Source organism: Panthera pardus, unplaced genomic scaffold, assembly GCF_024362965.1.
Source record: "Panthera pardus isolate Hobbes unplaced genomic scaffold, ASM2436296v1 HiC_scaffold_15, whole genome shotgun sequence".
NCBI classification, from domain to species: domain Eukaryota; kingdom Metazoa; phylum Chordata; class Mammalia; order Carnivora; family Felidae; genus Panthera; species Panthera pardus.
In genome coordinates, this window is record NW_026526710.1 from 18,687,380 (window position 1) to 18,699,808 (window position 12,429).

A 12,429-nucleotide genomic window follows, 5' to 3' on the forward strand; every position below is an offset into this window, starting at 1 on the left:
GGAAATCCACCCTCAGAATTTGCAAACATATGCTCTCCAGGGTGCTGTGGAAAGGGAGATACCTTCATCTACTACAGAACCACCCAAGGAGTGGTTACCACGGGAGGCTGATGACCCCTGGGGCTGCCGCTGCTGTGTTTTGTAGAAGTGGTGCTGTGGAGAAAGCCCCCCGCCCCCGCCGCTGCAGGAACGAGGTCCTGGAGAAACCTCTGGTGGGGCAAAAGCCAGATGCCAGAGAAACTGCTTGCACCCCATGAGCTGCACACTGGAGAAGCTGCCCATGCAGAAGGAGCCAGACCCCAGGGAAGCTGCGCCTGCTTCAGGAGCCTGCTGAACCAGCACGCTGCAACCAGGAAGGCAAAACCTCTTCCTCCTCTATGTCTCTCCAGCGCCCTCTGCTGACAAAGCTCAAAACTGTGCCAGCTGGCCCTTAAATGGCCATGATCCATTATTTTGGAGCAGGCAATGAGGGATGAATTTGGAGCACAGAGGCAATAAATGGGTAACTGGCACACAGTAAAAGTTACTCTTTTGGTGTACGGTTCCATGAATTTTAATCCATATGTGGGTTTGTGTAACTGCCACCACAATCAGGATACAGAACACTTCCATCATCCTAAATAACTATTATCTTTTTCTTTAATGTTTATTTATTTTTGAGAGAGAGAGAGACAGTCTGAGCGGAGGAGGTGCAGAGAGAGTGCTCTGTTCAGACAGAAGAGAGCCTGATGTAGGGCTTGAACCCATGAACTGCAAGATCATGACCTGAGCCAAAGTCGGACACTCAACCAACTGAACCGCCCAGGTGCCCCAAATAACTATATCTTTTATAGCTCTACTGTATAACTCCCTCTACCCCTAATCCCTGGCAACCACTGATCAGTTCTTTGTCACTATGGTCTTTTCCTTTGGAGAATGTCCTATAAATAGAATCATACTATTTATATAACCTTTCAACACAGGCTTCTTTCACTCAACCTCAAGTTTTTGAGTCTTCTGTATTGTTGACTGTATCAGCAGCTCGTTCCTCTTTATTACTGAGTATTCCATTGTATGGATATACTTGTTTGCTTACACTCATAGAAGAACCTTTGGGTTGGTTCCAGTTTGGGGCAATTACGACTAGAACTGCTTGAAACATTCACTGATTACTACCTGAGGGTTTGCAGGGTAAATAAGTTCATTTCCTCAGGAGTAGAATCTCTGGGTCATACAGTAAATATATCGTTCACTGTGTAAGAAACTTCAGAGCACGTTCCAGAATGACTATACCCTTCTGCTTCCCCCACTTGCAGTAGATGAGCGTTCCAGTTCCTCCATCTTGTCAGCACCTGGTATTGTCAGCATTGTCAGTATCTTGTCGTGGTTTAAATTTGCATTTCTCTTATGGCCAAGATACCGAACACCTCTTCATGTGCTTATTTCTTACATTGTGCCATTCTTATATTCTCTTTGGTGAAGTGATCATTCAAATCTTTTGCCCACTTTTCAAAATTGAGTTGTATGTTTTCATCTTGTTGAGTTTGAAAGGTCTTTATATATTCGGGATACATGTCCTTTGACAGATATGGGGTTTGCAAATATTTTCTTTTGGTCTGTAGCTTGTCATCTTCTTCTCTCGACAGTGTCTTTCACAGAGCATAAGTTTAATTTTTATGACATCAGTTCTATCAATTATTTCCTTATGCATCATGTTCTTGTAAAATGTTGAAGAAGTCTGTCATTAACCGCAGGTCACATAGTTTTCTCCTATATTTTCTTCTAAAAGTTCTAGAGTTTTACATTTTTATATTTAGATTTGTGATTCATTTTGAATTACTTTTTGTGTAAGGTGTAAAGTTTAGTCTGAGGTTCATTTTACAGGGCTCTCTCTCTCGTGTTTTTTTTTTTTTTTTTTTTTTTTTTTTTTGGTATGTGGATACCCAGTTGTCCCCAAGCCATTTATTGAATACTCTCCTTCCTCTACTAAATTGTCTCTGCATTTTGTCAAAAGTTAATTGGCTGTATTCAGGTGTCTATTTTGGGGCTCTGTACTGTTCCATTGATCTACATGTCCATACTTTTACTAATACCACACTCTCTTTGTGACTGTAACTTTATAGTAAGTCTTAGAATCTGCCAGTCATTCTTCCAGCTAAGTTATACTTCTTGAAAAAATTATTTTTTTAAGAGAGAGCACAAGTAGGGGAGGGGTAGAGAGAGAGGGAGAGGGAGAAGGAGAATCTCAAGCTCCATGCTCAGCACAGAGTCCAATGTGGGCGCTTGATCTCATGACCACAAGTTCATGACCTGAGCCAAAATCAAGACACTTAACCAACTGAGCCACCCAGGTGCCCCTCCTTCAGAATTATTTTACCTGCTTTAGCTCATTTGTCTTTTTATATAAATTTTAGAATCACCTTCTCTGTAGCTACAAAAATGTCTTGAGATTTTGACTGGAATCATGTTAAACTTGTAGATCAGTTTGGGGAAAATTGCTGTCTTTATTATATTGAATTAAAACCCATGAACATGATATGCCTCTCTGCTTATTTACATCTTTGATTTCCTTCATCAGCATTTTGTAGTTTTCAGCCTACAAATCTTATGTATTTATTTTTAAATTTTTTTAATGTTTACTTATTTATTTTGAGAGAGAGAGAGACAGAGCACAAGCAGGGGAGGGGCATAGGGAGAGGGAGAGAGAGAATCCCAAATGGGCTCCATGCTGACAGCACGGAGCCTGATCTGGAGCTCGATCTCATGAACCATGAGATCATGACTTGAGCCAAAACCAAGAGTTGAATGTTTAACCGACTGAGCCACCCAGGTGCCCCTCTTGTATATATTTTGTTAGATTTATACCTACGTATTTCATTTTGGGAGCTATTATAAGTGAGATCATTTTTAAAATTTCAGTTTGGAATTGTTTGTTGCTAGTATGTAGAAATACTGACTTTTTGTGCATTGTTTTTCTTTTTAACATTTATTTGTTTATTCTTGAGAGAGAGAGAGAGAGAGAGCACAAGCCAGGGAAGGGCAGAGAGAGAGAGAGAGACAGACAGACAGACAGAGAATCCCAAGCAGGCTCTGCACTGTCAGCATAGAGCCTGGTGTGGGGCTCGAACCCATGAACTATGAGATCATGACCTGAGCCAAAGTTGGATGCTTAACCAACTGAGCCACCCAGGCACCCCTTGTACATTGCTTTTATATCCTCCAACTTCATGAAACTCAATGGCTTTAGTAGTCTTTTTGTATATTCCTTAGCATTTTCTACATAGACAATCATGTCTTCTTTGAATAGATACTTTCTTTTCTTCCTTTCCAATCCATAGGACTTTCGTTTCTCTTGCCTTTTTGCACTGATAAGGACTTCCAGCTCTGTGTTGAATATGAATGGTGTGAACTGACATACTTACCTTGTCCCCAAGGTAAGTGTGATATTAGCTGCAGGCTTGTTGTAGTTGCTCTTTATCAGGTTGATGACATGTTCTTTTATATTGCTCATTTGCAAATTTTTATCATAAGTTGGTGTCAGATTTTGTCATATGCTTTTCTGTATCAATTGATATAAACATGTATCTTTTTCTTTAGTCTGTTAATATGGTGGATTATATTGACTGATTTTTCAAATATTGAATAAGCCTTACGTTCCAGGATTAGCCCTACTCCCCTCTGACTGTAGTGTATAATTCTTTGTATATGTTGCCAAATTCTATTTGATGATGCTTTGTTGATTGTTTTTATGTCTGTTTTCACTTGATCTATGGAATATTCGTTTGTAGAGGTTTTTTTTCCTCATGTTATCTCTGTCCACTTTTGGTATCAGGGTAATACAGGCTGCATAAAATGAGCTGGAAAATGTTCTTTCCTCTAGTTGCCAGAAGTGATTGTGTAGAGTTAGTATTATTTCTTCTTTAAATGTTTGATAGAATTTACCATTGAAACCATCTGGACCTGGATGTCATTTTGGATAGTTTTCAACAATGAATATAATTCTTTGGTAGTTGTAAGACTATTCAGGTTATCTGTTTTATTTTGGATGAGTTTTAGTGGTTTGCGGTTTTTGAGTAATTAGTCCATTTCATCTAAGTTGTTGAATTCATATGTGTAGAGTTGTTTGTAGTATTCTCTTATTATCCTTTTAATTTCCTTGAGCTCACTAGTTAGGTTTCCTCTTTCATCTCTGACATTGATAATTTTTGCATTCCCTCTCATATACTTGGTCTATCTGGACAGAGGCTTATCAATTTTATTGATTTCTTTTAAAGAGAACCAACTTTTTGTTTCATTAATTTTTTTTTTTTTTAAAGATTTGTTTTAGGGGCACCTGGGTGGCTCAGTCAGTTGAGTGTCCGACTTCAGGTCAGGTCATCATCTTGCAGTTTGTGAGTTTGAGCCCTGTGTTGGATTCCGTGTCTCCCTCTCTCTTTGCTCCTCTCCCACTCGCACTCTGTTTCTGTCTCTTTCTCAAAAATAAATAAAACATTAACAAAAAAATTTTTAAGGTTTGCTTTCCTCTTTCAGTTTCATTGATTTCTGCTCTGTTATTTTTTCCCTCTTGTTTGGTTTGTTTTGCTTTTTTTTCCCCCTAGTTTCTAGAAAGCTCAAGTTTAGATTATTAATATCAGATCTTTTTTCTTTTTTTGTTTTACATTTTTAATTTTAAGTAGGCTCCATGTCCAATGTGGGGCTTGAGTTCATGACCCTGAGATCAAGAGTCACATGTTATACCAACTGAGCTAACCAAGCACCCCCAGATCTTTTTTTCTAATATAAACACTTAATGCTATAAAGGTAACTCTAAGGCTTTATATATAGCCCACAGATTTTATGTTGTATTTTCAGTTTTGTTCAGCTAAAAATATTTTTTAATTTCCCTTAAGTCTTCTTTGACAGTTATTTAGAAGTGTTGCTTAGTTTCCAAGTGTTTGGAGATTTCCCTGTTATCTTTCTTTTCTCACTTTCAAATCTAATTGCATGGTGGGCAGAAGCCATGTTTTGCAAATTTTCAATTATTTTAAATTTGTTAAGGTTTGTTTTACCACCCAGGGTATGGCCTATCTTGGGGAATGTTCTGTATGCATTTGACAAGAATTTATATTCTGCTGTTATTGGGTGTAGTGTTCTCTAAATGTCAGTTTTATTCAGTCAGTTGATGATGTTGTTCAATTCTTCTATAATTTTGTTGATTTTCTGTTTACCAATTCTGTCAGCTAGTGAGAAAAGTATGTGGAAAGCCTCTGCCAATTCAGCCACTTCTTTCAGTTCTGTCAGTTTTTGCATCATGTATTTTGAAACTCTGTTGATAGGTAAATACACACTTAAAATAATTTTATGTTCTTGGTGAGTTGGATCTTTTGTCATTGTGTAATACTCCTCTCTATTCCTGGTAATTTTCTTTGCTCTGAAGTCTAATTTGATCTTCATATACATAACCATTCCAGCTTTGTTGTTTTTTAATTTTTTTAACATTTAGTAATTTTTGGGAGACAGAGAAGGAGTGTGAGCAGGGGAGGGGCAGAGAGAGAGGGAGACACAAATCTGAAGCAGGCTCCAGGCTCTGAGCTGTCAGCACAGAGCCCAACTTGGGGCTCAAACCCACAAACTGTGAGATTATGATCTGAGCTGAAGTTGGATGCTTAACTGACAGAGCCACCCAGGCACCCCAGCTTTGTATTGAATAGTGTTTGCATGGTATATCTTTTTATATCTTTTTACTTTTAACTTACCTATATCATTTTATCCAAAGTGAATTTCTTGTAGAAGCATTTAATTTTTTAATTAAAAAATTATATTTTTTAATTCCATTCTGTTGATGTCATGTTTAGACCATTTATATTTAATATAATTATTGATACCTGTTGATTTATGTATGTCATATTAATATTTGTTTTGTTTTTCAATTTACATTACTCTGTTTTCATTCCTCCTTTTGGGTTACTTGAACTTTTTTTAAAAACCTATTGTAATGTATCTCTTATATCTTTGACTAGATCTCTTTTTATAGCTCTTTAATGGTTGCTCCAGAGATTATAATATACATACTTTTCACAGTCTGCAAGCTCTATACTATTGATATTTTATTAATTCAAGTGAAATGTAGAAATCTTACCACCATGGAGTGACCTTTCCCTCCACCCTCATCTTGCATTTGTCCTGTATACTGCATCTACATACATTAAGATTCCATCGAACAGTGTTAGGAGAAGAATAGTCTATTATATTTACTCAGACATTTAATATTTGTTACTCTCCCTTCTTCCCTGATGTTCCTTGTTTCCTTCTGGTATCATTTCCCTTCTGTCTGAATAAGTTTCTTTAACAATTATTTTAGTGTAGGTCAGCTATTAATGAATTCTCTTACTTTTTGTATTAGTTATATATTGCTGAATAACAAATTCCCAAAAATTTAGTGGCTTAAACAATAAAAATTTATTATCCCACCATTTCTATGGGTCAGGACCCTGGCATGGCTTAGTTTGGTCCTCTGTTTCAGAGTCTGTCTTGAGGCTGTAATCAAAGTATCAGTTACAGTTGAGGTTTTGTCTAAATGCTTGACTGGAGAAGAATCCATTTCCAAGCTTACCTGATCATTGGCAGCATTTATTTCTTTTTAGCCTGTTGGACTGAGAGTCTCAGCTCCTTCCTGGCTGTTGCCAAACACTGTGCTGGATTACTTGCCATGTAGTCCTTCCCAACATGGCTGCTTACCTCAGCCGTGTACAAACCAAGAGGCAGTAGAAGTTAGAGTCTTACATAACATAATCACAGAAGTGACACCTATCACTGTGCCATATTCTGTTGGTTAGAGGAAAGTCATAGGTCCTTCCCACCCTCAGGGAGGGGATAGATTGCATAGGCATGAACAAGAGAGTATGTCTGTAACCTCCAGGTGCCAGTTTTCCTTCATCTGAGAATGTTTTTATTTCACTATCGTTTATGAAGGATATTTTCACTGGACATGGAATTCTAGGTTGGTCATTCTTTTTTTTTTCAACATTTAAAAAATAAATTTCCATTTCCTTCTGAGTATGCACGGTCTCTGATGAGAAATCCTCAGTTGTTTGAATTATTATTTTCCCTATGCATAATGCATATTTTATCTCTGGTTGCTTTCAAGATTTTTTTTCTTTGTCTTTAGTTGTCTGCCATTTAATATGATGCATCTGGTCATGCATTTCCCTCGGTTTATTCTGTTTGTGGTTCACTCAGCTTCTTGATCTGTAGATTTATGTCTGACACCAAATTTGGGGAATTTTCATTCATTATTCCCTCCATGTTTTTCTGCCCTACACTTTCTCCTCTCATTCGTGGGCTCTGAATACATAAACGTTAGGTCTTTTGGTATAGAACCACAGGTCCCTTGGGTTTGTCCATTTTACAGAAAACAAAACAAAACAAACACAACTCTTTTTTTTCTATTGATCAGATTGGATCATCTCTATTGCTTTTCTATCTTTAGGTCCATCGATTTTCTTCTCCTATCTCCATTCTGCTATTGAGCCCCTACTATGAGGTTTCATTTCAGCTATTTGTTTTTAGTTCCAAATTTTTCATTTGCTCCTTCTTTTTTTAAAAAAAAATTATTATTATTATTTTTAAGTAGGTGCCATGCCCAAGATGGGGCCTGAACTCACAGCCCTGAGATCAAGAGTCGTGTGTTCTACCAACTGAGCCAGCCAGGTGCCCTTCATTTGCTCCTTCCTAATAGCTCATGTGCTTTGTTGAGATCTTCTTTCTTGCCATCTTTGCAAGAGTCTTGCCCTTATGTGTAGCACTTTTAAATAGTTGCTTTAAGGTCTTTGGCAAACAGTTCCAACATTTGTGTTATCTTAGCACAATTCCAAAAGGCATCTGGTGATTGCTTTTTCCCCTGCAAGTTGAGATTTTCCTAGTTATCCAGATGCTGAGTAATTTGGGATTATATCCTGGACATTTTGAATTATGTTATTGAATTGTGTTAAACTCTGGGTCTTGTTTGACTCCTATGGAGGATATTGGTGTTTTTGTTTAGGTAGGCAGTTGGGATTCAGGTCATAAGCTCTGACCAGCTTTCATTGTAAATTCCATTTTCAAAGTTTTTACCATGCTCCTCAAGTCTGCCCCACAGGTGCACTGTTCAGTGGCCTGTTCAGGAACTGGGCAGCGGCCCATCTTGTGTTTAAGTTCTCATAATCTTTAGGGTCAGATCTATACATGTGCAACTTGGGGTGAATCCAGGAATTCATAAACAACTATATGTGTTCCCTTTCCTCAATTCCTCCCTGTGTTGTCACCAGTGGTTTTCAATTCCCCAGGGCTCTTCTTTTTAGCCCACTCATCAAAAAGCTGGAGCTTTATTTACACTGTCACCCCACCCCTTCGCTATACCTTTCCTGCAGGGCCTTTCACATCATGGACCGAGGGTCAGTGGGGGAAAGGAAGAGAAAAAGCAGAGGGGTTACCCTGCCCTTATGGGGCCACATTTCCTCTGGTTACACCCAAAGTTTTCCTTTCCCTTAGAGTTGGACTCCTTCCCGCCCCCGCTGCTGCTCTCACTGCCACTACTAACTCAGGAACGTTTGTGGCCTAGAACATGAGAACAGAGATGAGAGAATAAGAAAAAGGGGTGGCTTTTTTCTGTTCTCTCTGAGTAAGAAATATAGGGCTCCTCCCAGAGCTTTGTCTGTTCCCACTGATGCCCACTTCTGTGTTTGGGGCTGCATGGAGACCTGTCTGAGGGATTCCAGAGACAGAACAATGTGAAGCTCCCTATTGATTTGGTGGCACTTTAGTTTCTGGCCTTCTTCCCCAATCTGCCTGATATTATTTACTTTTCACATTCCTCAGATAGCTGTTTCATGCAGTCTATCCATGGTTTAGAGTTGTATCCAGCAGGAAGGATGGGGTGGAATGTGCTTACTCTGTTTTACCTGGAGCCAGAACCCAGTATAGCAGGATATTTATAAAAAATACTTAGTAACATTTGTTGAGTGAACAAATGAATGAGACATCAGAGAGTTGATCTTGACCTCTCCCCTGAGCACCAGACCTGGATTTCCATAGCCTACAGGCATTCTGGAAGGAAGTGTCTAAATAACTGAGTCAACATCTGTCTACTTGGCGTCACCAACTACCCTTCTTGTCTGCATGTTCAGCATGTCCAAACTGAACCCACTCCTCTTCCCCCTAAGACCAACTTCAACTTTCAGTTTCTCCATTTGCCACCAGTTGCCCATCCGCCATATTGTAACTGCTACTTGTCCCTTCCGTGAGTTGCCCAGGCAAATAAGTTCTCTTTCTGGTAACATTTCTCCTGTCAGTTTAGCCTTGCCACCCTAGTTCATATGTCTGGACTAACGGGGCTGGCCCAACCACAGGGCAAGCCAGAACCATGTTGGTGACAATATAGAGAAACAAAAGTGGGGGGAGCCAGCCCAGACAGTCTGTTTCTACAGGGAACAGAGGCTTAGAGCAGAGGAAGGAGCTCCTATCAAGATTTCAGAGCCCAGAGCTCTATGGAAAACTCGCCTCACCTGGCTTGTTGAAGCCCAGGCACCTTAATGTATTAGCACAGTAGCTCCCAAGAATGGGGCTTCTGGTGGGTTCCCGGGGCTGATCAGGCTTCAGTGAGCTTAACCCTGGGCCTTCAGGGCTGCTTCTGAGTGGGTGCTGGTAATAGCCACCCAACTATCCCACATTCTCCTCTCTGGGCCTGTTGACTGTCTCCCAAAAAAGCAGCCCTGAGCCCATCACCCCATGTTCAGAGGCCTGGGCTGACAGTTCTCAACTGCCTTCCAAGTTCCAAGCCCTCCACCATTTATTCCTCCTCCTCTCCCACTCGTACCCTCTGCTCCAGCTCAGCTGGACTATCTCCTTGGCCCCAAAGAGCCCCCACACTACCTTGTCTCCACACCTTTGCTCATCCCACTTTCTGTGCCAGGAAGCACTCCCCCCAAGTCTTTACCTACCAAAGTTGTATTCTTCAAGATGCCTCTCAGCTGCAGCAGATTCTTTTATGCCCTCCCTGTCTTGGTCGTAGGCTGGTACCCTCCATGTGCTCCTTCATAGTCCACCTTAGCCGGTAGCCACTAGTCATATGAGCTTGTAAGTGCCTTGAAGACAGGTGTGGTGTGACCCTCCTCTGTTTAGCCTCTGCAGTCCTTGCACATGGGTCCTGCCCAGTAATCTGTGGAGTCAGAGTGAATGGAATCAGACTAGGTGACGTGCCATCTCTAGAAGGTCTCTCAGAGAGATGGGGGGTGGCGGCGGTGACCGTGACTTGAAGGCACTCTTGGGATCCCTGCTGTAGAGACGAGGCTTGTTTTGTAAATGGAAGAGTCCTTTGTCTGTGACATCGCCTGTTTGTTTTTCCCTTCGGTGTTAATACTCTGAAGGGTCAGAAAATAGGAAACAACCCCATTAAGCATGAGATTCTGAGGGCTCTGTCTGCGGCTGACAGCAAGAGTGGAACTGCAAGATAATGGAGGCTGATACTGGTTCCGGCCAATTCTTCTCCCTTTTGCAAAGCACCGAATGACAAGCAGATTTCTCAGCTCCAAGCAGGCAGTCGCATTCAGATGATGAATGTGTCCCTGGACAGAGGAGCTTGTTGAGTGATATTTACCAGGGTCTGTGCGAAGGGCCCTTGGCCCCCAAGGGAGCATTTCAAACCTTCAGCTGCTCGCCTGTTCAGCTGCTGCCCGTGGGCGGAGAGAGGAATGAAACCTCACTCCCTGCTCTCCAGCAGGGTGGAAGCCAGGGTGATTTGTTTAGGTGCTCAGATGGTTCCTGCTTTCTCTTGCTTCCCATATTCACCCCTGCCCCCACCTAGCCAAACGCCAGCTGGGAGGGACAGGCCTGGAGCCTTAGAGGGGAGAGGATGAGTGGGGAAGGCGACACCTAAGACCTGGGTTCACGCCTGGCTCTACCACTTGGGGCTCTTTGGCCAAGTTCCTTGGCTTCTCTGAACTCAGTCATCTCAGAAGTAAGTTGGGGACAACAAGAGCCATGTCACAGACAATAAAATGGAAACTACTTTGCATATTAAAAAGTGCTCTCTGGCTTACCCCATTCATTCATTCACCAGTTTCTTGTTGCATACTCATTGCATGCCAGGCCCTGTGCTGGCTTTGAAGTGCTGTCCAGATAGTGTGCACCCGGAAGGAAAGCGGGCTAATGGCCGTACCAGCTGTTGGCATGGTTCTGGGGCGAAGCCAAGTAGCTGGCCCGCAAAGCATACCTCTGTGCTGTCTTTGAAGACTGTTCCACTTTTGACACCTTTAGGGCTTCAGTCCTTGGGAACCTTTCCCAGGGACCAGGCCTTTGCACGACCTTCCGTAAGGAACATGGCTGAATCGGGGCTCTGGTGCCTAATTACCGGCTGTTAGTGTGGGTTCTCCAGAGAAATAGAACGAATAGGGCAACACACACACACACATGCACACACACACACACACTCAAGAAATTGGCTCACATGGTAAGGAAGGCCGAGAAGTCCCAAGATCTGCCATCAGCAAGCTAGGGACTCAGGAGAGCCAATGGAGTAAGTTCCAGTCTGAGTCCAGGTCTGAAGGCAGGAGAAGACTAATGGCCCAGCTTGAAGACAGTCAGGGAGAGATGGAATTCTCTCTTACTCAGCCTCTGTGTTCTGTTCAGGCCCTCAGTGGATTGGACGGGGCTCCCACACGGTGGCCAGGGCAGTTTGCTTTCCTCAGTCTTCAGATTCAGATGTCAACCTCATCCAGAAACACCCCCACAGATACACCCAGAGTCATCCCGGAGGGACCCAGTCAAGTTGGCCCATCACACCAGGCTTAACATTCACACAGAGCATTCAGGCTCTTCGGGCAGCTTCTCACACTGTGTGACTCCATAACGACCCAGTGAGGGGCTCATTGCCCTTCCTGTCATGACATTCTGATGTCACAGGTTCACCAGCCTGTTTTAAGCAGGTCAAGTTCACCTTAAACCCACATGTTGATGTGCAGAGCCTGTTCCCTCTGGGTGCCGGGATGCCCATCCCTCTCTAGGCCCCACTTCTGCAGCATTGAGAGGTTTGTGCCTGCCGGCTGTCTTCTTCCTCCAGGGCCCTGATGTTCTCCTCTCTTCCACCCTGGTTCTTAGTCAGCAGGAGACCTCAAACAGAGTCATTGTCTGGGCAGCACAAAGTCTGAGTGTGACTCTTATGCTAAGGCGGGCAGGCAGGGCTGCTGTATCAGCCTCAAGGCCCTGTGAGGTGTGGCGACACCTGTGAGGTGTGAGGGGGACAGGCCCCAGATGGGCAGCGCTGCCTCAGATGCACTCGCTCCTTCGCCCACTTTCTGGGTCACGTTGGGCCACAAGTACTCAGCGTTTACAGTTCATAAGCCTTTTGTCATTTTAATCGTGCTGATGAATCGAGGCACTCCTGGGTATTTCTGTTTATTTAAAACCCATTGTAGATGTTCTATTGCAGTCTGTCAT

At 42.3% G+C, this 12,429-nt stretch overlaps 1 protein-coding gene across 4 annotated transcripts in view; it reads left to right on the forward strand.

The window, feature by feature from the left end:
- The window catches only part of TTC28 (tetratricopeptide repeat domain 28), a 626,630-nt gene that overhangs the window by 569,662 nt on the left and 44,539 nt on the right, over positions 1-12,429 (forward strand). The window lies entirely within an intron of this gene.